Source organism: Staurois parvus, unplaced genomic scaffold (genome assembly GCF_062004578.1).
Source record: "Staurois parvus isolate SC_StPar_1 unplaced genomic scaffold, SC_StPar_1.0 ptg000270l, whole genome shotgun sequence".
NCBI classification, from domain to species: domain Eukaryota; kingdom Metazoa; phylum Chordata; class Amphibia; order Anura; family Ranidae; genus Staurois; species Staurois parvus.
The window spans coordinates 3,477,638-3,499,316 of NW_028318066.1; the positions used below are offsets into that span (position 1 = coordinate 3,477,638).

General features: G+C 49.6%; 1 protein-coding gene across 1 annotated transcript in view; it reads left to right on the forward strand.

The window, feature by feature from the left end:
• The first annotated feature begins 439 nt into the window (after positions 1 to 439).
• The window catches only part of LOC149459191 (apolipoprotein L3-like), a 46,247-nt gene continuing 25,007 nt past the window's right edge, over positions 440 to 21,679 (forward strand). Inside the window, exon 1 of the mRNA XM_089681521.1 lies at positions 440 to 565. The gene's annotated coding sequence lies outside the window, so the exon portion shown is untranslated. The remainder of the gene's footprint in view (positions 566 to 21,679) is intronic.

Genomic DNA, 21,679 nt, shown 5'->3' on the forward strand with positions numbered 1-21,679 from the left:
TACAGTCTATTTAACATGGTTTCCTATTGAACATGTTCACATCTATCCATTTTTGAACTGCTGCATTTTTGGCAAGGGTCAGGGACTTTTTAAAACACAAAACGTTGCATTTTTTGGTTTAATAGACTTCAATAGAGACATTGCAGAAAATGCATGTATTGTGTTTTTGATGCATTTTGCGGTTTAATCTCCCCAAGAAGTTGACCCCCCCCCAAAAAAAAAGTATAAAAACAGAAAACGCAACAAAAAACACGCACAGTTCTGCTTTCCAGCTCCGCAAAAGATAGCAAAGCAATACGAAAATAAAATCTTATGTGAATGTAGTCTTTGTATTTGTATTTGTTTTCTAGGAAAATGGTATGATTCATTGCCACTCAAGCATTAACAAATTTATTTGGCCAACCTCTAGCTTAGTAAGTTAGTTTAAACGAAGGTAGAGCTTGTTTTAAAAAGTTCTTATCTAAGGGTGGAGATAGCGTTTTCTTTATATAAAGACAGTTTTGCTTTCACTTTGCAGATGAAGATAGACGCTGGGCAGCCAACATCTTTCACTGTCTAGAGAACAGTAGGTATTTGTTCACCATTTGTCATTCACTTTTTTGTTTGCATTTTATAGGGTAGCAGAATACACTTCAAGTGTCAATATTGATTGAAACATGCTTAGACTTATTTTGATTTGTTCACAACTGAAACTTTTTAGACTCCGTGTGAAAGTGGACTAAACATTTGCCCATTTTACACCCATCTGTTGACAGATGAAAAACAGTCAGCAATGCGTTCTTAAGGGCACGTCATCTGTTTACATCAATTTTTCGTATGCTTCCTTAAGGTCAGATTTAGAACATGTCTGTATTTTTGTCCCGATAAAAAAAAAATCGGAAGCAGACAATAAAACAGATGTAAATGGATGAAGAACGGATGTAAATGGAACAGAACTAAACGGAAGATGGATGTTAACTGATGTAAACTGAATCAATTTTTTCTGACACTGATGATAACCATGTAAATGGAGCTTAATGTTGCATTCACACCTGTACATTCCAGGAATGTGCACAGAAAACCCGCATTTCCATGTTCATTCTGGGAACGCATGAAAAATGCGCTACAAATGTGCATCACACTTGCGGTATCTTTAAGAATAATAACATCACAACTGTGATGTGCGTTCGTAGTGCATTTTTTGTGCATTCTCAGACCGGGTGCAGAAATGCAGCCAGTAGATGCACATTTTCATGTGCAACAAATCAAGCAAAAAGCGCACTACAATGCATGATACAAAAAGATGCAAAGCCCAATGCTTGAAAAGGTGTAGGAGCGTCTATGGAGCGTTTGTCATGTATAGGGCAGCCCATTCAATTCAATGGGCTGCCATATGTGCATTGCCACAAAATGTGCGAATAATACAACAAAGCTTGCAAAGGAGACCACATTCACAAGACATTAGGTGTGAGTTAGGTCTTAGGGCTCGTTCACACTATGTGGAGAATGACATTTTTCTGTGCTGGATAAATATCAGTCACCACAAGGGCACAAATAAAACAATTGTTTTTCTATGTGCCCCGTTAACACCACAACACTGTTGTGATGTGCCTTGTAGTACAGTACATAAAAATCCAGGTGCACTGGATAGCACTGAATGTCACCGCACTGCAGCACAATGCACAGAAATGAAGTGCCACTTTGTGCACTACATAAAGAAACAGTCAACTTCCCCATCATAGCGCAAGGAAAAGCTGACAGCTGCCCGCATGCTAAAATGGTGCGTTTAGAATGCCATCAGCAGGAACAAGCCCTTAGTGACTACTAGATTGCCATTTGTTAACCTTTGTGCTTGTTATTTTTAGAGATGAGCAAATCGAACTTGGCGAAGTGGAATTCGTTTCGAATATTAGGAAAATTTCAAAATTTTTCCAAAAAAGGCGGCGACATGTGCAGTGACAAAGTGGGGATCTCTGGGAAGGCGCGCAGACAAGGCGCGCTGACCCATTATGCATTCATTCATGACATGTGATCGCATTAGCCAATCGGCAGCCAGCCAGCCAGCACTGTGTAATGGTCGAGCTATAAATGGCGGCCATTTTAGAATTCTCCATTAGCCTCCAGTCATTCAAGAGAGGCAGACCTGTCTGTATTGAGGGAGAGAGTTAGGGCCACAGAATCGTTACTTAGGGACACAGAACCGTTACTTAGGGACACAGAACCGTTACTTAGGGACACAGAATCGTTACTTAGGGCCACAGAATCGTTACTTAGGGACACAGAACCGTTACTTAGGGCCACAGAACCGTTACTTAGGGACACAGAACCGTTACTTAGGGACACAGAATTGTTACTCAGGGACAGACACAGAATTGTTACTTAGGGACACAGAACCGTTACTTAGGGACACAGAACCGTTACTTAGGGACACAGAACCGTTACTTAGGGACACAGAACCGTTACTTAGGGCCACAGAACCGTTACTTAGGGACACAGAACCGTTACTTAGGGCCACAGAACCGTTACTTAGGGACACTGAACCGTTACTTAGGGACACAGAACCGTTACTTAGGGACACAGAATTGTTACTCAGGGACAGACACAGAATTGTTACTCAGGGACAGACACAGAATTGTTACTCAGGGACAGACACAGAATTGTTACTGAGGGACACAGAATTGTTACTGAGGGACACAGAATTGTTACTCAGGGACACAGAATTGTTACTCAGGGACAGACACAGAATTGTTACTCAGGGACAGACACAGAATTGTTACTGAGGGACACAGAATTGTTACTGAGGGACACAGAATTGTTACTCAGGGACACAGAATTGTTACTGAGGGACACAGAATTGTTACTGAGGGACACAGAATTGTTACTCAGGGACAGACACAGAATTGTTACTCAGGGACAGACACAGAATTGTTACTGAGGGACACAGAATTGTTACTGAGGGACACAGAATTGTTACTCAGGGACACAGAATTGTTACTCAGGGACAGACACAGAATTGTTACTCAGGGACAGACACAGAATTGTTACTCAGGGACAGACACAGATATGTTACTCAGGGACAGACACAGAATTGTTACTGAGGGACACAGAATTGTTACTGAGGGACACAGAATTGTTACTCAGGGACAGACACAGAATTGTTACTCAGGGACAGACACAGAATTGTTACTCAGGGACAGACACAGAATTGTTACTGAGGGACACAGAATTGTTACTAAGGGACACAGAATATTTACTGAGGGACACAGAATTGTTACTCAGGGACAGACACAGAATTGTTACTCAGGGACAGACACAGAATTGTTACTGAGGGACACAGAATTGTTACTGAGGGACAGAATTGTTACTGAGGGACACCGAATTGTTACTGAGGGACACAGAATTGTTACTCAGGGACACAGAATTGTTACTCAGGGACACAGAATTGTTACTGAGGGACACAGAATTGTTACTCAGGAACAGACACAGAATTGTTACTGAGGGACACAGAATTGTTACTCAGGGACACAGAATTGTTACTCAGGGACACAGAATTGTTACTCAGGGACACAGAATTGTTACTCAGGGACAGACACAGAATTGTTACTGAGGGACACAGAATTGTTACTGAGGGACACAGAATTGTTACTGAGGGACACAGAATTGTTACTGAGGGACACAGAATTGTTACTGAGGGACACAAAATTGTTACTCAGGGACACAAAATTGTTACTCAGGGACAGACACAGAATCGTTACTGAGGGACACAGAATTGTTACTCAGGGACACAGAATTGTTACTGAGGGACACAGAATTGTTACTCAGGAACAGACACAGAATTGTTACTGAGGGACACAGAATTGTTACTCAGGGACACAGAATTGTTACTCAGGGACACAGAATTGTTACTCAGGGACACAGAATTGTTACTCAGGGACAGACACAGAATTGTTACTGAGGGACACAGAATTGTTACTGAGGGACACAGAATTGTTACTGAGGGACACAGAATTGTTACTCAGGGACAGACACAGAATTGTTACTGAGGGACACAGAATTGTTACTGAGGGACACAGAATTGTTACTGAGGGACACAGAATTGTTACTGAGGGACACAAAATTGTTACTCAGGGACACAAAATTGTTACTCAGGGACAGACACAGAATCGTTACTGAGGGACACAGAATTGTTACTGAGGGACACAGAATTGTTACTGAGGGACACAGAATTGTTACTCAGGGACACAGAATTGTTACTGAGGGACACAGAATTGTTACTGAGGGACACAGAATTGTTACTCAGGGACACAGAATTGTTACTCAGGGACACAGAATTGTTACTCAGGGACAGACACAGAATTGTTACTGAGGGACACAGAATTGTTACTCAGGGACACAGAATCGTTTAATTAAAGAATATGTCAGACAACACGCAGAGGAGTGGCAGAGGAGGCAATGTTTTAGGAGCGAGCAGACGTGGCAGCAGAGGAAGGGGTCGAGGCAGCACTAGTCGCAGCCAGAGGCCAGTGCTCCCGGTGTCATCCAGCGGTCGTGTCTCCACCGACAACCCTGCCGTCATCGATTGGTTGGCTCGGTCGTCTTCCTCTTCCCAGGTCACCTCTGACACCTACAGCCAACGGTCGGTGGGTACGTCAGACACAACCGTTAGTTGGCATGGCCCGGGAGCAAGCCCACTGAAATCACGTGTCCTCTACCTGCCCCTGTCCTTTGGTGTTCCCTCACCAAGCGAAGTATCGCATGCTGTGGGCTCAGCCCCACTGTACAGTGAGGAAGAGCTAACAGAGGGCGGTCAGGAACGGGGGGAGACATCCGCCTCTTCAGCAGCCAGGCGAAGAAGTACTGGCGAGGAGAGTGGCTCGGTAGCCGGTCTAGAGACACGTCTGTCTCCTGACCCACACGCAGCCGAGGGGGCTAGTAGTGAGGCGGAGACCCTAATTGATGATGATGAGGCTGATCGCACTTGGCAGTCTTGTCGTCATCAGGCTATTGCTTCCGCATCATCAGGAGAAGAGGGTGCCAGCTTGGCAGCGAGCAAAACAGTCGGTGGGTTACCCAGGAGGCAGCAGGGTCGCAGCAGTGTCAGTGGAGGCAAACGGCCACGGAGTAGAGCACCAGCTCCACTGCAGCCTACCACAACGGCCAGTAGTGGTGCCAGTGTGCACGGAGGAAGTAGCAGTCAGCCAGTGAGGAGTAGCGGGGGCAAAGTTTCCTACTCGGCGGTGTGGCAATTTTTCGTCAAGCCGCCCGAGGAAGTAAACGTAGCCGTATGTCGACTATGTGGCCAGAAAGTCAAGCGTGGCCAGGGGGCCCATGTTGGGCCAGGTCCAGAGTGTGTCATGGGTCCCTGTACGGCCTCCCATTGCTGCTGCCAGGTCCAGAGTCTCTCATGGGTCCCTGTACGGCCTCCCATTGCTGCTGTCTCCATCGCCACACTCTGCCATGTGCCACTTTCAGGGCTCCTCACACTGCTGGTGTGTTCCATTTTTTCATAGGGTGCTGGCAGATTACGGTCCTCCCATTGCTGCTGCCAGGCCTGTAATCTGCCATGGGCCCCTGTACCGCCTCCTCATGCTGCTGCCAGATCCAGAGTCTCTCATGGGTCCCTGTACGGCCTCCCATTGCTGCTGTCTCCATCGCCACACTCTGACATGTGCCACTTTCAGGTCTCCTCACACTGCTGGTGTGTTCCATTTTGTCATAGGGTGCTGGCAGATTACGGGCCTCCCATTGCTGCTGCCAGGCCCGTAATCTGCCATGGGCCCCCGTACCGCCTCCTCATGCTGCTGCCAGGTCCAGAGTCTCTCATGGGTCCCTGTACGGCCTCCCATTGCTGCTGTCTCCATCGCCACACTCTGCCATGTGCCACTTTCAGGTCTCCTCACACTGCTGGTGTGTTCCATTTTGTCATAGGGTGCTGGCAGATTACGGGCCTCCCATTGCTGCTGCCAGGCCTGTAATCTGCCATGGGCCCCTGTACTGCCTCCTCATGCTGCTGCCAGGTCCAGAGTCTCTCATGGGTCCCTGTACGGCCTCCCATTGCTGCTGTCTCCATCGCCACACTCTGCCATGTGCCACTTTCAGGTCTCCTCACACTGCTGGTGTGTTCCATTTTGTCATAGGGTGCTGGCAGATTACGGGCCTCCCATTGCTGCTGCCAGGCCCGTAATCTTCCATGAGCCCCTGTACCGCCTCCTCATGCTGCTGCCAGGTCCAGAGTGTCTCATGGGTCCCTGTACGGCCTCCCATTGCTGCTGTCTCCATCGCCACACTCTTCCATGTGCCACTTTCAGGTCTCCTCACACTGCTGGTGTGTTCCATTTTTTCATAGGGTGCTGGCAGATTACGGGCCTCCCATTGCTGCTGTCTCCATCGCCACACTCTGCCATGTGCCACTTTCAGGTCTCCTCACACTGCTGGTGGGTTCCATTTTGTCATAGGGTGCTGGCAGATTACGGGCCTCTCATTGCTGCTGCCAGGCCCGTAATCTGCCATGGCCCCCGTACCGCCTCCTCATGCTGCTGCCAGGTCCAGAGTCTCTCATGGGTCCCTGTACGGCCTCCCATTGCTGCTCTCTCCATCACCACACTCTGCCATGTGCCACTTTCAGGTCTCCTCACACTGCTGGTGCTGTCCATTTTGTCATAGGGTGCTGGCAGATTACGGGCCTCCCATTGCTGCTGCCAGGCCTGTAATCTGCCATGGGCCCCTGTACCGCCTCCTCATGCTGCTGCCAGGTCCAGAGTCTCTCATGGGTCCCTGTACGGCCTCCCATTGCTGCTGTCTCCATCGCCACACTCTGCCATGTGCCACTTTCAGGTCTCCTCACACTGCTGGTGTGTTCCATTTTTTCATAGGGTGTTGGCAGATTACGGGCCTCCCATTGCTGCTGCCAGGCCCGTAATCTGCCATGGGCCCCCGTACCGCCTTCTCATGCTGCTGCCAGGTCCAGAGTCTCTCATGTGTCCCTGTACGGCCTCCCATTGCTGCTGTCTCCATCGCCACACTCTGCCATGTGCCACTTTCAGGTCTCCTCACACTGCTGGTGTGTTCCATTTTTTCATAGGGTGCTGGCAGATTACGGGCCTCCCATTGCTGCTGCCAGGCCTGTAATCTGCCATTGGCCCCTGCACCGCCTCCTCATGCTGCTGCCAGGTCCAGAGTGTCTCATGGGTCCCTGTACGGCCTCCCATTGCTGCTGTCTCCATCGCCACACTCTGCCATGTGCCACTTTCAGGTCGCCTCACACTGCTGGTGGGTTCCATTTTGTCATAGGGTGCTGGCAGATTACGGGCCTCCCATTGCTGCTGCCAGGCCCGTAATCTGCCATGGGCCCCCGTACCGCCTCCTCATGCTGCTGCCAGGTCCAGAGTCTCTCATGGGTCCCTGTACGGCCTCCCATTGCTGCTGTCTCCATCGCCACACTCTGCCATGTGCCACTTTCAGGTCTCCTCACACTGCTGGTGCTGTCCATTTTGTCATAGGGTGCTGGCAGATTACGGGCCTCCCATTGCTGCTGCCAGGCCTGTAATCTGCCATGGGCCCCTGTACCGCCTCCTCATGCTGCTGCCAGGTCCAGAGTCTCTCATGGGTCCCTGTACGGCCTCCCATTGCTGCTGTCTCCATCGCCACACTCTGCCATGTGCCACTTTCAGGTCTCCTCACACTGCTGGTGGGTTCCATTTTGTCATAGGGTGCTGGCAGATTACGGGCCTCCCATTGCTGCTGCCAGGCCCGTAATCTGCCATGGGCCCCCGTACCGCCTCCTCATACTGCTGCCAGGTCCAGAGTCTCTCATGGGTCCCTGTACGGCCTCCCATTGCTGCTGTCTCCATCGCCACACTCTGCCATGTGCCACTTTCAGGTCTCCTCACACTGCTGGTGTGTTCCATTTTTTCATAGGGTGCATTACGGGCCTCCCATTGCTGCTGCCAGGCCTGTAATCTGCCATGGGCCCCTTTACCGCCTCCTCATGCTGCTGCCAGGTCCAGAGTCTCTCATGGGTCCCTGTACGGCCTCCCATTGCTGCTGTCTCCATCGCCACACTCTGCCATGTGCCACTTTCAGGTCTCCTCACACTGCTGGTGGGTTCCATTTTGTCATAGGGTGCTGGCAGAATACGGGCCTCCCATTGCTGCTTCCAGGCCCGTAATCTGCCATGGGCCCCCGTACCGCTTCCTCATGCTGCTGCCAGGTCCAGAGTCTCTCATGGGTCCCTGTACGGCCTCCCATTGCTGCTGTCTCCATCGCCACACTCTGCCATGTGCCACTTTCAGGTCTCTTCACACTGCTGGTGTGTTCCATTTTTTCATAGGGTGCTGGCAGATTACGGGCCTCCCATTGCTGCTGCCAGGCCTGTAATCTGCCATGGGCCCCTGTACCGCCTCCTCATGCTGCTGCCAGGTCCAGAGTCTCTCATGGGTCCCTGTACGGCCTCCAATTGCTGCTGTCTCCATCGCCACACTCTGCCATGTGCCACTTTCAGGTCTCCTCACACTGCTGGTGGGTTCCATTTTGTCATAGGGTGCTGGCAGATTAAGGGCCTCCCATTGCTGCTGCCAGGCCCGTAATCTGCCATGGGCCCCCGTACCGCCTCCTCATGCTGCTGCCAGGTCCAGAGTCTCTCATGGGTCCCTGTACGGCCTCCCATTGCTGCTGTCTCCATCGCCACACTCTGCCATGTGCCACTTTCGGGTCTCCTCACACTGCTGGTGGGTTCCATTTTGTCATAGGGTGCTGGCAGATTACGGGCCTCCCATTGCTGCTGCCAGGCCCGTAATCTGCCATGGGCCCCAGTACCGCCTCATCATGCTGCTGCCAGGTCCAGAGTGTCTCATGGGTCCCTGTACGGCCTCCCATTGCTGCTGTCTCCATCGCCACACTCTGCCATGTGCCACTTTCAGGTCTCCTCACACTGCTGGTGTGTTCCATTTTTTCATAGGGTGCTGGCAGATTACGGGCCTCCCATTGCTGCTGCCAGGCCCGTAATCTGCCATGGGCCCCCGTACCGCCTCCTCATGCTGCTGCCAGGTCCAGAGTCTCTCATGGGTCCCTGTACGGCCTCCCATTGCTGCTGTCTCCATCGCCACACTCTGCCATGTGCCACTTTCAGGTCTCCTCACACTGCTGGTGTGTTCCATTTTGTCATAGGGTGCTGGCAGATTACGGGCCTCCCATTGCTGCTGCCAGGCCTGTAATCTGCCATGGGCCCCTGTACCGCCTCCTCATGCTGCTGCCAGGTCCAGAGTCTCTCATGGGTCCCTGTACGGCCTCCCATTGCTGCTGTCTCCATCGCCACACTCTGCCATGTGCCACTTTCAGGTCTCCTCACACTGCTGGTGTGTTCCATTTTTTCATAGGGTGCTGGCAGATTACGGGCCTCCCATTGCTGCTGCCAGGCCCGTAATCTGCCATGGGCCCCCCTACCGACTCCTCGTGCTGTGACGTTGCAACAAGGTGGAATTCAACCCTACATATGTTAGACCGCCTTTACGAACAGCGAAAGGCCATCACCGATTTCCTGATGTTACAAGCGGATAAAGGTACTCCCCTGTGTAACTTAGATGTCAGCCATTGGCAGCTCATGCGTGACACCTGCCGCTTGCTCAGGCCCTTTGAGGAGGCCACGCTATTCGTGAGTCGGCAGGACTATGGGATGAACGACGTCATTCCTCTGTTGCACGTCCTGGAACAAATGCTGTTAACAATGGCTGGTCAGGGTGCGGTAGACGTGGCGCACAGATCTCAACGCCACATGACCCCTGTGGGGGTAGGACAGGAAAAAGAGGAGGAGGTAGAGGAGGACATTGGTGCTCAGGAATTATTGAGTGAAATGGGTGGTTTTTCCACTCAGCGGACAGGAGTGGAGGAGCAGGAGCATCTGGTAGAGGAGGAGGAGGAGGAGACAGAGGACCCAGACGCACCGTGGCAGTATGCTGTGGAGATGGAGGCAGGGAGTCCCTCGCATTCCTTGGCACAAATGGCCCATAGCATGCTCGGTTGCTTGCGTAGCGACAGCCGAATAATAACCATCAGACAGAGGGATGACTTTTGGCTGTCCACCTTGTTGGACCCTCGCTACCGTTCAAAAATGGTGGCCTTTTTCACACCTGCTGAGAGGGAGGCCAAAATAAAGTACTATAAAAACCACCTATGTAGTCAGTTGGTCTCTGCCTTTCTGCGCCAACGTCCATCCTCAGACACTGTGGGCCCTGTGCGCTCGCGTTCCGCTGCCATGGCAGCAAGGGAGGGGTGGGGTGGTAGGAGCAGTGGCAGCTCCACCAGCAGCGGCTGCCTCAGTCTGCAGTCGATGATGAGTAGCTTTCTTCACCAGCGCAGTGAGGAAACTACTAACCAGCCGCAGCAGCAGCAGCATCAGGTGGACCTGGAGCAGGACCTCAAACAACAGGCTTGGGCCTACTTGGACAGCACCCTGCCAACCGAGGTAGACAATCCCCTTGACTACTGGGCAACGAAACTTGACCTTTGGCCCCAACTAGCTGAATTTTCCCTTGAAAGGCTGTCATGCCCGGCCAGTAGCGTGGCATCGGAGCGCGTGTTTAGTGCGGCAGGAGGTATTGTAACTCCGCGGAGGACACGACTGTCCACCCAAAGTGTGGAGAGACTCACGTTTGTGAAAATGAATCAGGCGTGGATTAGTCTGGATTTCAAACCACCAGTTCCTGACACAACTGACTAAATCCGCCATGAATAATGCCCCAAACATGTGCCACTTTCAGGTCTCCTCACACTGCTGGTGGGTTCCATTTTGTCATAGGGTGCTGGCAGATTACGGGCCTCCCATTGCTGCTGCCACGCCCGTAATCTGCCATGGGCCCCTGTACCGCCTCCTCATGCTGCTGCCAGGTCCAGAGTGTGTCATGGGTCCCTGTACGGCCTCCCATTGCTGCTGTCTCCATCGCCACACTCTGCCATGTGCCACTTTCAGGTCTCCTCACACTGCTGGTGGGTTCCATTTTGTCATAGGGTGCTGGCAGATTACGGGCCTCCCATTGCTGCTGCCAGGCCCGTAATCTGCCATGGGCCCCCGTACCGACTCCTCATGCTGCTGCCAGGCCCGTAATCTGTCATGGGCCCCTGTACCGCCTCCTCATGCTGCTGCCAGGTCCAGAGTGTGTCATGGGTCCCTGTACGGCCTCCCATTGCTGCTGTCTCCATCACCACACTCTGCCATGTGCCACTTTCAGGTCTCCTCACACTGCTGGTGGGTTCCATTTTGTAATAGGGTGCTGGCAGATTACGGGCCTCCCATTGCTGCTGCCACGCCCGTAATCTGCCATGGGCCCCCGTACCGCCTCCTCATGCTGCTGCCAGGTCCAGAGTGTCTCATGGGTCCCTGTACGGCCTCCCATTGCTGCTGTCTCCATCGCCACACTCTGCCATGTGCCACTTTCAGGTCTCCTCACACTGCTGGTGGGTTCCATTTTGTCATAGGGTGCTGGCAGATTACGGGCCTCCCATTGCTGCTGCCAGGCCCGTAATCTGCCATGGGCCCCCGTACCGACTCCTCATGCTGCTGCCAGGCCCGTAATCTGTCATGGGCCCCTGTACCGCCTCCTCATGCTGCTGCCAGGTCCAGAGTGTGTCATGGGTCCCTGTACGGCCTCCCATTGCTGCTGTCTCCATCACCACACTCTGCCATGTGCCACTTTCAGGTCTCCTCACACTGCTGGTGGGTTCCATTTTGTAATAGGGTGCTGGCAGATTACGGGCCTCCCATTGCTGCTGCCAGGCCCGTAATCTGCCATGGGCCCCCGTACCGCCTCCTCATGCTGCTGCCAGGTCCAGAGTGTCTCATGGGTCCCTGTACGGCCTCCCATTGCTGCTGTCTCCATCGCCACACTCTGCCATGTGCCACTTTCAGGTCTCCTCACACTGCTGGTGGGTTCCATTTTGTCATAGGGTGCTGGCAGATTACGGGCCTCCCATTGCTGCTGCCAGACCCGTAATCTGCCATGGGCCCCCGTACCGCCTCCTCATGCTGCTGCCAGGTCCAGAGTCTCTCATGGGTCCCTGTACGGCCTCCCATTGCTGCTGTCTCCATCGCCACACTCTGCCACGTGCCACTTTCAGGTCTCCTCACACTGCTGGTGTGTTCCATTTTTTCATAGGGTGCTGGCAGATTACGGGCCTCCCATTGCTGCTGCCAGGCCTGTAATCTGCCATGGGCCCCTGTACCGCCTCCTCATGCTGTTGCCAGGTCCAGAGTCTCTCATGGGTCCCTGTACGGCCTCCCATTGCTGCTGTCTCCATCGCCACACTCTGCCATGTGCCACTTTCGGGTCTCCTCACACTGCTGGTGGGTTCCATTTTGTCATAGGGTGCTGGCAGATTACGGGCCTCCCATTGCTGCTGCCAGGCCCGTAATCTGCCATGGGCCCCAGTACCGCCTCCTCATGCTGCTGCCAGGTCCAGAGTGTCTCATGGGTCCCTGTACGGCCTCCCATTGCTGCTGTCTCCATCGCCACACTCTGCCATGTGCCACTTTCAGGTCTCCTCACACTGCTGGTGTGTTCCATTTTGTCATAGGGTGCTGGCAGATTACGGGCCTCCCATTGCTGCTGCCAGGCCTGTAATCTGCCATGGGCCCCTGTACCGCCTCCTCATGCTGCTGCCAGGTCCAGAGTCTGTCATGGGTCCCTGTACGGCCTCCCATTGCTGCTGTCTCCATCGCCACACTCTGCCATGTGCCACTTTCAGGTCTCCTCACACTGCTGGTGGGTTCCATTTTGTCATAGGGTGCTGGCAGATTACGGGCCTCCCATTGCTGCTGCCAGGCCCGTAATCTGCCATGGGCCCCAGTACCGCCTCCTCATGCTGCTGCCAGGTCCAGAGTGTCTCATGGGTCCCTGTACGGCCTCCCATTGCTGCTGTCTCCATCGCCACACTCTGCCATGTGCCACTTTCAGGTCTCCTCACACTGCTGGTGGGTTCCATTTTGTCATAGGGTGCTGGCAGATTACGGGCCTCCCATTGCTGCTGCCAGGCCCGTAATCTGCCATGGGCCCCCGTACCGCCTCCTCATGCTGCTGCCAGGTCCAGAGTGTCTCATGGGTCCCTGTACGGCCTCCCATTGCTGCTGTCTCCATCGCCACACTCTGCCATGTGCCACTTTCAGGTCTCCTCACACTGCTGGTGGGTTCCATTTTGTCATAGGGTGCTGGCAGATTACGGGCCTCCCATTGCTGCTGCCAGGCCCGTAATCTGCCATGGGCCCCCGTACCGCCTCCTCATGCTGCTGCCAGGTCCAGAGTGTCTCATGGGTCCCTGTACGGCCTCCCATTGCTGCTGTCTCCATCGCCACTCTCTGCCATGTGCCACTTTCAGGTCTCCTCACAGTGGTGGTGGGTTCTATTTTGTCATAGGGTGCTGGCAGATTACGGGCTTCCCATTGCTGCTGCCAGGCCCGTAATCTGCCATGGGCCCCTGTACCGCCTTCTAATGCTGCTGCCAGGTCCAGAGTGTCTCATGGGTCCCTGTACGGCCTCCCATTGCTGCTGTCTCCATCGCCACACTCTGTCATGTGCCACTTTCAGGTCTCCTCACACTGCTGGTGGGTTCCATTTTTTCATAGGGTGCTGTATGGCCTCCCATTGCTGCTGCCTCCACCGCCACACTGTGGCTCCACACTCTGATTTTGGCCCCGTGACTGCCCAAATGAATGAAGTGTGCGGTGATTCTAAGATCGACGGCACTCATCTGCATGTCATACTGACTGACAGTATTATTTCTCTTCCCCAGCAGACTCCAAGGGCATTTAAATTAAAGGTACAGTGTTCTGCACTAATATAAAGGCTCTCTGAAGCCTAGAAACACCCTTTTATAAATTAAATTCGCAGCGAATATATTCGCATCGAATCAAATTTATTCCTCGAATTCGCCGAATCGAATTTTTGAATACTTCGCTCATCTCTAGTTATTTTAGATAAAGACCCCAAAGACACAATTAAAATCATCTTTTACATGCATCACCCTCTAGTGTGCAACTAGACTAGTGTAGTGTATTATAGGCAAAATCATTGTGTGTGACTCATGGTAGTTGTGTGAGTCATGTGATTGGGGTCGGTTATTGCAGGTCAGCTGGATGACTCAGCAGGTTATGGCTCTATCGCCTCCTCCTGACTCTGGAGGACCATAGAACCTTCCAGTAGTCGGTAAGCAGGAATGGATGGAGGCCTAATCTGCATATTTATGGGTGGTCCGGCTAATCCCAGGTTTGGAGGCCCTCATAGAATGATGGACTGCCCTATAATTATGGGAGAGTCAGGCTTACAGAGGAGTCAGATGGAAGATTGAGTGCTGAGGAGACGATGCCTAGGATGGATCCCCGAGCTTTGGGGGGGGGGGCTCTAGCCTGGGCTTGGCTGGCTCAGGAGGATACATTCAGTGGAGAGGCATAAATGGGATCAAGGTCTGGAGCAGCAGGGAGCAAGGAGGACAGCGAGTACAGCAGCACACCTTGGCATCTACAAAGGGAAAGACTGGCACACGTAGCAAACTCTCTAAGGATAACACTGGGCTCAATTCTTAATCATTGTCCCGGGAGATCTTCTGAGAAGCCAGAAGGGCTGGTAGTACTTGCAGGCTGTGGAACTGGGAGCAGCTCTTTAGGGGAAGGGAAGACATCTCTACATGAAGCAATGAGAAGTAAAGTGATTTTTGAGGAGTTGCTAGTTCCTCGCCCATAAAGGGCAGCTGCTACTGATCCGTAAAGACTGACAGCTTTCAGGAAAAGAGCAGTCCAGGATCTGTCTTTGTACATAGGAGGGAAGTGTCCCCCTTCTGTTGTTTCAAGCCAAAGTGGGCATCTCATAATCCCTATTCCCCATCCAAGTTGATTTCCCCTGATAAAAAAACAAAACCAAGTCCATGGACTGGTCATTGTCTTTGGATGCAAGTTGGTGTGAGAAATACCTGTTGCCTGGCTGTGCAGGGAGAGGCTGAAGGATACCCACAACACAGGGTAGTGCTACATACATTTCATGTATTAAGTGGGAAAACTTCTCAACCATGAATATCTTGTCCAAGGAAAGATTTCTGTTAAATCCAGACACGTTTAATCCTCCCATGTCTGGGGGTCATCAAAAACTTTGTGAACAGATCAGTAGTTTTAGTATCTATTCACTGGCATATCATTCATTGTACAAGAGTGTGTGCGGGGTGCACAGGCCCCGAGGGAAGGGGGGCACACTGTGCCCTGTCACACACTGCGAATAGTCAACCATTTCCCATCATGGCCACTGAATCCCACCCCCCTCCACCCCCCACAGCACAGACAGATTCTCTGTGGCTGCCTTGCAGTTGCCAGCTTTCCCTCCTATCCCTTGCCACTGGCTTTGGGTGCTCTGCCATCCCCCAATGCTCTGACCCCTACATATTGCTCTGTCACCTCAGGGATTCCCTGGTGCCCCCTTCCAGCCGGATTCCCCTCCTCCCCCTCCTGCCGGCTGCATGTCATGTTTACCAGCCCTAAGATAGCCCACAAAATGTCAGCAAGGAGTCAGAATTATTGGATCACATGATCATTGACTTGCTGTGGAGGGTGATGTTTGGCAAGCATTTCTGCTTGCAGATATTTGAGCAAGATATGTTCATGGCCAGAGAAGGAGGGACATCAGACAGGGAACAGCTAGAGGCAGTGATGGTCCAGCAGCTGCAGCGTACCGGAAAGTGGGCTCCAGCAAAGAGGAGGAATCGGATGACAAGGTGGCAAACCATCTGTAGGTGCCACATATTGGAGAAGAGGAAGGAGTTTTGAGGGAGAGGCAGATGAGAAGTGAGGGAAGATTTTGTCTAGGGGCAGAAGCTGCTTACAGAGGACTGGAAGGAGTAGCCTTCCCAGGGCTGGTCCACAGAACTATTCAGCATAGACATGTTTAACCAACTGTCTACAGGGCACTTTTACCCCCTCCCTGCCCAGGCCAATTTTCAGCTTTCAGCACTGTCATACTGTGAATGACAATTGCAACACTGTACCCATATTACATTTTTATAATTATTTCACGCAAATAGAGATTTCTTTTAGTTGTATTTAATCACCACTAGGTGTTTTGTTTTTTGCACTATAAATGAACACATAACGAATATTTTGAAAAAAAAAGGTTTTCTTTGTTTCTAATATAAAATTTTGCAAACAGGTAATTTTTGTTCTTCACTAATGTGCGTTGATGAGGCTGCACTGATAGACAGCGCTGATGGTTACTGATAGGCAGCACTGATGGGCACTCATAGGTTGCACTGGTGGGCATTGGTGAGGAGGCACTGATGATGCAGCACTGATGGGCACTGATAGGCAGCTCTGAAGGGAACTAATAGGTAGCACTGAAGGGCACTGACTTGTGGTACTGATAGGCTGTACTGACTGGCGGCACTGGCGGGCACAGATTGACAGCACTGCTGGGCAGTGCTGGGCAGCACTGATGGGCAGCACTGTTAGGCTCTTTTGGGGTGGCACTGATAATCAATGCCCTGATTATCAGTGCAGATGTCTGCTTTGACCTTTGCCAGTTACTGGCAGTACTTTCCTCACGCTGTGACAGTGTAAAGAAAGTACTGCCGATAATAACCAGCAAGTATATTTACATAGTTAGACTGGACACAACTGATCATGTGGCAAAAGGCGTGATTGGCCTTTTACCATGTTATGTGATCAGCTGTGTCCAAAAGGACACAGCGATCACAGACAGCGCCAGGTGTGCAACGCTGGGGTGTGTGTAGGGACATGTTCTGTGAGGACGCCCTCCCAGAACTGGACTACGGCGCTGTAGCCGTCATTTGTAGTAAAGTGGTTAATGTATCCACTGTCATCAGCACCAATGTGATCTGCAGGTTCTGCTTTTAGCATATCAGCTGTGGTAGAAGTACCAGCCACTTGGGTATCACATGCAGGAGGAAACACGTCTCTGCACCACAGAGCTCAGTGACAGCAGCACTTTGTTGAGACAAGTTAGCATTAAAAGGCCTGTATTATTCCTTCTCATTCCTCACTTTCTGCATCCCTTCCCCCTGCTGCATCCGCTGCCACATTTTCAGCCTTCAATTACATAAAAATGCAGTCAGAGAGGAAACATGAAAAAAAACAAAACACACAATTTCCTTCCTAGAGTCTGTTAATAATACAACTGCATTAAGATACATTTAAGCTACATAATTTAGGCTCAATTTACAAAATGTTAACACAAGGATAGGTAATCTTTATTTTATCTATCAGATTGTATTTTTTCAATCTCAATGGCTGAAAATAAATGTATTTTTTTGAAAGTAGGTAATTTAATCCTGATATGTTACATTTATGGATTGAGCATAATCAGAAAGAATTAACCACTTGCCCTCCAGAGGATTTACCCCCCTTCCTGACCAGGCCATTTTTTACGATACGGCGCTGCATTACTTTAACTGATAATTGCACGGTCATGCAACGCTGCATCCAAATGAAATTCATGTAATTTTTTTCCCTACAAATAGAGCTTTCTCTCGTGGTAGTTCTACGTTTTTTATTTTTTGCACTATAAACAAAAAAAGACTGACAATTGTGAAAAAAAACCTATATTTTTGACTTTTTGCTATAAAACATATCCAGTAAAACAAATTAAGAAATCAAATTTCATCATAAATTTAGGCCAAAATGTATTCTTCTACATGTCTTTGCTAAGAAAAATCCCAATACGTGTAAATGAATTGGTTTATGTGAAAGTTATAGTGTCTACAAATGGCGGTATATACAGTATACTGGAATTTTTTTTTCTATACTAGTAATGGTGGTGGTCAGCGACTTCTAGCAGGACTGCAGCGGGCATTCTGACACTGGGTGGAAACTGACTAACTGTCACTGACATCCCCAGTGACACCAATACAGTGATCAGCGCTAATAAAAAGCACTGACACTGTACTAATGACACTGGGCAGGAAGGGGTTAACATCTGGGGCAATCAAAGGGTTAACTGTGTGCTGTGTGTGGTTTACTGTGTAAGCACACTGCTTTGTATTGCTCTGCTATGCAAGTGAGTCTCAGCCGCACAATTTTATTGTCCCTCAAACAAATAAGTGTAAATAAGTAAAAAACAGGACTAACAGAGTATGTGTAAAGTTGACAGGCTGACTGTCAAGTGGAAATGATCCAATGGCTGTGCAGCCTCCAGATCACGTCCACACCCCCATGTCCTCTGCCATGCTTCACAGGGTCCACACTCTCATCAGCGGACCTAGGTCCTGCATGGTGGGTGCCACCGGTAGGAGGGAGGGAGATCAGCAAACACCTTTTCTTCCCTTCCTGTTAATGACCTGGAAACAACGCTGAAAATGTCACTTCTGAATCTTGGTGTCACAGTCCCTAGACAGGACTGGATTATGTTAGCTTCAGACAAAGGGATGTGAGTGAGGAGATAGGAGAGGAGGACTGGAGGGAATGGTCCCTTAGAATATACAAGGGCATTGGGAATGTCTCCCTTGTAGAGGAAGGCTATAAGGTCCTTTCTTGCTGGTATTTAGTCCCAGATCGATTGTCAAGAATGTACCCTGTCTCATCCTTGCTCTGTTTCCAAGGATGTGTTCAAGTGGGAACAATGTTTCATGTATGGTGGACATGCCCTAAGGTTACAAGGTACTGGATATGAGTTCATTCCTTGATTTTCATGGTGACCATGATTAATGTCATCAAGAACCCTAGAACTGCGCTGCTTAACGAACCCATTGCTGGAGTTCCAGATCCTCTCAGACCCTAATTTATTTCATGTTCCTGGCAGCCAAAATAGCAATCGCTACTGCATGGAAGAAGCCGGTAGTGGACTTGGCGTTAATGAAACAAAAACCTTCCTGGATCATAATTAATGAGAAAATGTTCAGTATCCTGCGAGATACCTCTGCCAAGTTTGTGCGAGTCTGGAACCCATGGATTAGTTACCTGCATGCTGCATCCTAAAATTGCTCTATTTTCTTTGTGCTGGCTTGGTGGAGCCAATTGCATGGGTGGATTCCATTTCTCCCTTTGTTCTCTTCTACTTCTTTTTTTCTTTTTCTCCATCTTTCTATCTTTTCTTGCCCGATTGGCCCTCTGATGACTTGATGCCTTATTGTAGTTTAAAGATACATTGTATAGTATTTTGGTTTTTTTGTGCCTGATATATGGGACTATAGACCCCAGGCTTTGGCACATTTGGATTGCTTCCACAGATCCAGCTTTTCCATCCCTTTGTACCTGTTGTTGACCAATCCTAGTGCCTCCTGCTCTGAGGTGGATTAAGGCAGCTGGACTTGCTATACTCTCTTTCTATATCATTGGTATATATTATTTTTTGTTATCTTTGTATTTTGCCTGCGTTGCAAGTTCCTTCTGTGTGGCCATCAGGGGCCTATAGTGATACTGTTATCTACATGTTTATATGTTGAAAATTATTTTCTCTTTTAATATTTAAAAAAAATTTTTTAAGACAGAACACAAAAAAACACAAGATAAAAAAACAAAAACATGAGGCGCAAAAGAACAGACATGTTGTAACCATATATCCACATGTCATGTAACTACCTGCTCGCTGTCAGGGCAGTACATATAGATGAATTCTATACCACCCAGGGACCTGGTGGCCATGCAGGAGCTATACCTCTGCACATGGCAGTTCCAGGGCAACAAGTTGGTTGCGTTTCAATAAAACCATTATATCATAACAAAAACATAAACTAACATGTTTGATAGCGACATAAAAATAGAGCATAATAAATTATTCAGGGTACAAACATGAGGAAAAGAAAGAGAAGTAGCAGGAGCCATGATAGGCAACTGTAAAATAACTCTGATCACAGGTCATAACACCATTTTAGATGTGAGGAAAGTAGGTAAGTATGTGGGTGAGAGATCAGTATACCATGAAGTTATGTATCGTCCAGCGGTTAAGCAGAGTGAGTCTGTCAGGCATGTGGCAACACTCATCAGTGGAGGGGCATTACCAAACAAAGTTGCCCAAAAAAGCTCTAGGGGTTATAGAGTTATATTGCCAGGGATAAGGTTATCTGGGCTGTCCAGTTCCATAGAGTAATACATCCAGATTGACCAAATGTCATAAAATTTCTCAAGATAATTCTTAACTGTATAAACCCAGCGTTCAGCTTCTAGTATCTTTTCCACCTCCCTCCTCCAGTCCTGCATGGTAGGACACTGAGATTGTTTCCATAATTTCGGTATTAAGCTCTTGGCTGCATTCAAAAGATGAGGGGTGACATTATGTTTATATGATTTGATAGAGGAGGGGGTAGCGTGAAATAAATAATGAAGGGGGTAGATTTAATAGGTTTAAGAGTTGTCCTCTGAATCTAAGGGGAAATATCTCTCCAGAATTTTTGGATCATGGGACAATACCCCCATATATTCAGAAAGATGCCTTCATGAGGGCAGCCTCTCCAACAGCCATGATCAACCCCAGGGAAGATCTTAGCCAACTGTGAGGTTGTCCTATACCAGCGAGACAGAGATTTATAGAACGACTCTTGGGTCTTCGAGCCGATGGAGGAGACGTGATAATTTGATTATTTTCTGTAATTGGTGAGGCGTAAAATCAAGTCCCACCTCCAATTCCCATTTCCTAACACAGTGGGGAGTTATCTAGGAGGAAATTCCCCAAGGTTCATACATATAGATTCGAAAGAAGTTAGTGAGTCGTTTGACGTACTTTAGGGACTAATTTCTGGAAGAAATCATGTAGCTGTCTGTGGTGCAAGAAGTGCATGGGGAATGCCCCAAAGGAACCTCTCAATCTGTCCAGGGGCAGCAGGTGGCCCGCAAAGGCCAAATTCAAACATGTAGTGTTCCCTTCTCTACCCCAGGAGTTAAAAAAGGAGATATCTTCTCCAGGAGGGAACCAAGGAAAACCCCCATTGGTGCCAGAGGTGAGGTTGGAGGAGAAAGAATTCCTGTTCCATTGGCTTGATCCCAGACTCTCATAGTGTTCAGTATAAACGGACTCGTCCAACTGGACAGTCTACGAGCCATACCTGGGATCCAAGGGGCCCCTGCCAAGTTCCTACCAGAGAGACTTTTCAAAGGTAACCCATATCTTCTTTCAAATGATGGCACCAGTTTATAATACGAACCAACGACACAGCTTTATAGTATAGAGATATATCAGGCACCCCAAAGGCCCCTCTTCTTTGCATCGATGAAGAAGCGAGTACCCCAACCTAGGCTGTTTCCCCTGCAAAATGAAAGTTGTAAATAACCGGCGTAAATTACGGAAAAACAAAGGTGGCAGGTGTATGGGGATTGTGGAGAGCAAGTACAAAATTTTTGGCAGGATCAACATTTTAAGATGTTAATTTGACCCATCCACGTGAGGGCAGTATTTTGCCAAGCACTTAAATCTTTTTCTACCCCTTGTAAGAGTGTACCATAATTTGCAGCGTACAATAATTTGGGGTCTGAAGAGATATCAGTGCCTAGATAGGGCAGTGTTTGTGATTTCCAGGTAAACTAACTGCAAATTAGTCTTGAGTGATAGCATAAGATCAGAGGGAATCGTGACTGATAGAATCTCAGACTTCCCATAGTTAATACTAAAATTGGAGAGAGAACCATACGTGTGAAGCTCGGACATCAAAACTGGCAAGGTGGTAAGTGGCTGGGATATGTAAAACAGATTATCGTCAGAATAAGCAGAAACTTTATGGACTTCAGACCCAA